A 5,638-nucleotide genomic window follows, 5' to 3' on the forward strand; every position below is an offset into this window, starting at 1 on the left:
GGCGCCGCAGCCGTTAGGGTGCTGGGCGGCCGCCGGCCTGGCCTGGCCGGGCCCGGCCCTCTCCCTCCCACACCGCTTCCAGCAGCTGGGTTTGGGTGTTCCCGGTTCCTAAAAGGCGGCTTGGATGTGGCCGGCTTTGCCGGAGCCTTAAAGTGATCATGGTGCGGGTGAGCCCGAGATGTAATGGTCAGCAGGCTGTCCAGTCCTGTCCAAGGTGTTCTGTTAGGGCACGGCTGTGAGAGGTTTAAGCTCAGCAGTGACCTCCCAGTCCCTCTCAAACACAGGCATCCCACAGCATCTGCAAACCTGTAATAGGGCTTTCCACTGACAGAGCGGGTACACAGCTTCCAGTTAGCCGTGGGCTATTTTAAGATATGCTGCTCTAAATCTAAAGGCCTGTAATGCAGAAATGACTCACGAATTTTAGAGAGGAATGTTAACAGAAAGGCAAAGTTTATGGTTACTGAATCACTGTTTTGCATTTCATGTCTTCTCCAGCTTCTTGAAGCTGTGCCTGGACTGCAGTTGGGCTCGCGTGTAAATGCAGGTCTGTGAAACACGTTGGTGGAAGGAAGCTCTCCAGGGTTTGAGGTGTATTGCTTCAGTCCAAAGGAGCACAAATTTGTGCTGCAAGACGTTCTCCTTTCATGGATTTGTGAGATTGCAGGTACCTTCACTTGGCTGTAGCAGGATCTGTACCAATGTGAATCTGTACCAATGTAGATCTATACAAATATAGATTGCTCTTCAGATTATATGAACTGTTAAGATTATTTTCTTTTTAATCACTGTGTTTTCATTCACTTAACAGCAAATGTTAAAAAATCAGTTTTTCATTACCAGGTTATTAATATCTCTGATCTCATGCAGATCTTTGACAAAAAGAAAAATACCTAATTGCATTTCTTCTAAAAGATGGGAAAGTCTTCTCCTGAAGCTCATATTAAGCAACTGTCTTCTTTGAGGACGACTGAACTCCTGTGTCATGAATCTTTACAACATTCCCAATTATAGCTATGTAAATGAAAGCTCTTCTTCTATAAACACATTTATTTTCTGAGTTCCTGATCAGATTAACTTCTACCAATCTGGAAGCACAAGCTCAACTTTGAGTCCTTCTAAGCAGTTTCAGTGTGACATTGTTTGGCAATACTGCCAGAGTTTCTTCTCTTCCTTATTCGTAGTGATTACAAGATTACTGTTACTCTTAACTTGGACAATCCTCTCAATTTGGACACTCAGTTCTTTATAATGAAAATTATAATGGGAATTCCAACCTGCATACCAAAGGCAAGTAGGTCCTGCAAGCATGCAGAGTCAGGGGAGCAGGCATGAGTGGACCAGCTGCTCCTCTCCCAGGGCTGGTCTGACAGAAAACAGTTGATCTGACAACCCTGGAAAGCCCATCAAAGTCACATCAGAGGAGCTCCAAATAGACGTGTTCTAGCATCCAGACAGCTGCTGCTTTGAATAGTGCTACCCTAGAGAAAGGTCATTTTCTGTGGGAGAACATAATGAGTCTTCCTAACATGTCATTGGACAGAAATAGTCCAAATGTGAGTTTTACGACATTCTGTCTCTCAATTTTTTTTTAAATTTACATTCGCAGGTATCAAGTTACTAGAAAGATTCTTTATCCTTTTTATCTCTTAAGTGTTGCTTGATAAGTCTAGTCTTATTTTGCATGAGGAACATTTTCTTAAGGAATGGGGAAGAGAGAGGACATTCTTAGAAGCTCACTTGCCACTCTCACTTATCCTATGAGAGAGGAAGAGTGTGTCTTTTACAACTTTTGACAAGCTGTTGGTACATTAAACTTCATGGAAGTAATTCTCAAGAGGAGGACCTCAGAGATGATTTGATCTTGATCATCATTCTTCCAAAGTTTCTAAGTTCCAAAGCTAAAAAATACACATCAAACTCCATTAGATAGTGACTGTTTTCTTACACCAGTGATGATGCAGTTGAAGTTTCATTGAAATAGACTTTCCAAGAAGAGATCTTCCGCTGGGAGTCATTTTAATGTACAGATGAGGGAACATAATCTGAGATTTGTTTAGAACTGAAATGAAGGGGCTGGACAGAATGATCTCAAGGATACTTTTGTATTTTCATCTTCTCAATTTTAGCTATAGGAAGCTTGCAGCTACTCAGATGTAGTGGCATCACATCCAAAAAAACAAACAGCTGCTTGAAAATACATTTGCTTAAGTAAACAAGAAACATTTTCTTGCATGGTATACTAATTATTTGATATATCATGCAGCTTAGATAACTCTCTTGTGTAATAACATGATTAGACAACCAGTTTTGGTATAAATTTGCTTATGAAGCAGCACTTGCTTGTAACATCTCTTAAGGTGTGGTAGTTTTCAGGTTTTGATGGTATTAACAGAAATGGGACTGAAGGTGTTGTAGTTACAAGAAAATTCTGGCTGGTTGGGGAATTCTGACCGGCTGGGGTGGGTAACTGTTTCAGCAGTAAAGCTAAAAGAGCACTTTGACTAATCAAAGTAATTTAAGTGGGCAAGGTAGTCGGGGGGGGCTGATAATTATGTAAGTTAGAATAGGTATTTGTTCAAGCTACAGAATTAAAAGAAAGATTGCAAAATATATTTGTATAAGCAATTAGAAGAAGCACAAATCATGTCCAAAGGGAACATTAAATAACAGAATGGAAAGGAGGGGTAATAACTGTATTGAGACCACCATGCGAATGGACCGAAACGTCCATGAGAATAAAGCTTTCTCATGGGAATGGACTGACGGACCAAAACCTCTCTTAGGGGAGTGAACTGAAAGCTTTCTTTAACAAAATTATAGGGGTAAATTCTATGGGGAACCAATCAGAGTGATAAATAAAGGAACATGTAATCCTCTTTTGTAATCATCTTATGCATATGCATGATCATATGATTTGCTTTGTTAAAATTGTATAAAAGGACTATGAAAATGTCCGGACGATGGAACATACCTTTGAGGGGCTACCCTCTGTGTTCCCCAGCGCTGCAAATAAAGAAGTGCCTGCTTATCTGCAACTGTGTAGATAAGTTCTTCTTGTCATGATTGCAACCCCATCAACAAAGGCATCATTGACTAATCCCTGTTCAATTATATAATAAATCTTATTTAAATTTCAATAGCTAACTCATGCATCTTCTGAGAAAAAAAATCCATCTTGAAATGCTGTCTAACTCAAAAATTAGTGATTTGGTGGGAGAAAGAAGGGAGAAGAAGCAGCAGGAGTAGAGAACAAGACAGAGAAGAGTGTATTGCAACTGTATTACTCCATGGATCCACCAAGGACAATAAAAATGATGAGATACATGGAATAGCTTCTTCATGTGGTACAATATAGTAGTGTGAGATTTATCAGCATGGAAGAAGGAATAACATGAGGGCACATGCTAGTGGTCTATGAAATCGTAAGTGGCACATAGAAGATGGGTGGGAGTGGACTGTTCAATCTCTCTTAATACAAGAACCAGAGGCCAGTGAAGCTGGTATGGATGAGGTCATAAAATTAATAATAATAAAATAGTTCTTCACATAATGACTGCTGGACCTGCAGGACTTTTGTCAAAGGATGTTGCTGATGCAGAAAGTTTGAAAATTCAAGTACCTGGGGGAGAGAATCACTGAGAGTAACTAAAGAGACAAACACATCAGGCTTAGGAAATCTACTGAGCTGAAAACAGCTAGAGGCAGGGAGAGTGTTCATTTGAAGTATGGCCAGCTCCTGCACATCTCTAGGCATCTGCTGCTAACCGCTTTCAGAAAGCAGGAAACTGAGCTCAGTGGACCATTGATCTGAACAACCACGGTTGTTCTTATGTGCAGTGTAATCAATCAAAACATCCCTCAGTGCATCAGTAGACTGCATTCACTAGGGAGTTTCGAAAGCTCAAATGACTCATAAAATAATTTGGCTTCTAGTTACAAATCTGAATTTGGAGATGCCTATTTTGAGGAATATCTCTTTACTTGGTATAGTCACCCTAAATACATAAAATAATAACTAAAGGAGAGCAAACAATTCACAATTAATTATTACTGGCTTATTAAGAGTTTCCTAGGTCAAGGCAAGAAATAAAAGCAACACTGAGATGAGAAAAAATGCATCATATTAATAGGTTAATCTTGTTCTTATCTTCTGTCTGTTACACAATTGACTTTTAAGCTGATCAGCATATGTTCCTTTTCATTAAGGTTTATCTTAAAAAAAACAACAAACCAGCAAACAATAACCAAAGCTTCACCCCTTCCCTTTTTCTAGCATCACTACTGAGATTACAATTATGTAAAAACATTTGAAGTGACAGAGTAACTTGGGTGTCTTATGCAGGTCAACATACAGAATACGCAGGTCAAAATACAGAAAATAACTGCATTCCATGGGAAGATTCCCCCTGCTTCTAAAAATAACAGCAGTTGTTGTGTTGCTATAGCTATGACTTACTGTCTTCTATCTTAAAAATGTTTGTAATACATAAGAATACTTCAAAAATCTAGAAAAGAACAGATTACAAAAATAATGTCGGTCTGGAAAATATAATTAGGACATCATTTACTACCCAAGTATTATGAAGCTAGTATCTTTGCTCTCTTATTACGTTGTGAAGAAACTAACAGGAAATGGATGTGTATTTTTACCTTTTGCCAGTAAGTAACTTTTGTCCAAGAAGTGGAAAACCCAAAGTGGATTTGACACATTGCCTGACTCTTAAAATAACTACATTATTCCTACCACTCCTGGGAAAAGTTTAAAATTTCTGTTATTCAAAGTCCCTTTTATGACACAAGTAGAAGGAATGCAGAAACATGGTATTTTACTTGATTACAGTTCCTGCACAGCATCCGTGCTATTCAGCACTATCATACTTCATATGCTTTGTACTACATTTCCTTACAGTAAACTGAGCCAGCATTTCCTCTGTCCTCAGAAGACCTCAAGAAAGCATTTTACTGCTTATTCAAGCAACATTGACAGAGAGGATTGTTTATGCAGCTGGCAAGTAGTGGTGGGTCAATCCGTGAGGCCTGCACAGCAGGCAGGTCTCCTACCCATCCCGCAGGTCTTCTCAGCAGGAGTGTCTCCAGGTGCATTTTAACCTGAGAATGTTAAAATACTGCCTCAGGTGAGTGGGTTTTGGTTTTTTGCAAACAGTATATATGGCGTTAAGGCCCTAAAAGGGCACCTTGAAATACAAGGGAGCTCTTCCTTGGGATCCTATGGGGTACACAGCAAATCTAGGGAGACCACATATGGAAAATACTGCACTAGCACAACGTAACAGCCGTTTTATAGACTCTAAAGTCTGAAATTAAGCAGCCTACAACGCGCTGTTGCTGCGCTCTGGAGCCGGTGCTGCTCCCTCCCGGGACCCTGACCGCCTGCCAGCAGCCAACAGGGCTCCTTTGGCGCCACCCCGCCCTGGCCCCTGATGGCGGTCTGGCTTCGGCGGCCGGCCTCCCAAGTCAAATATGGCTCCGGGGTGCAGTGCCAGCCCTTGAACTACAAATCCCAGGAGCGAGCGGGCGTAAGGCGCGACGTCGCCGCCTCCTGTACGGGGTAAGCGGCGGGCCGGTAGCGCGGCGGCGGGCGGAGCTGGCGCTGCCCTGGGATGACCCCCTTTGG

This window comes from Mesitornis unicolor, unplaced genomic scaffold, assembly GCF_000695765.1.
Source record: "Mesitornis unicolor isolate BGI_N332 unplaced genomic scaffold, ASM69576v1 scaffold24065, whole genome shotgun sequence".
Classification (NCBI taxonomy): domain Eukaryota; kingdom Metazoa; phylum Chordata; class Aves; order Mesitornithiformes; family Mesitornithidae; genus Mesitornis; species Mesitornis unicolor.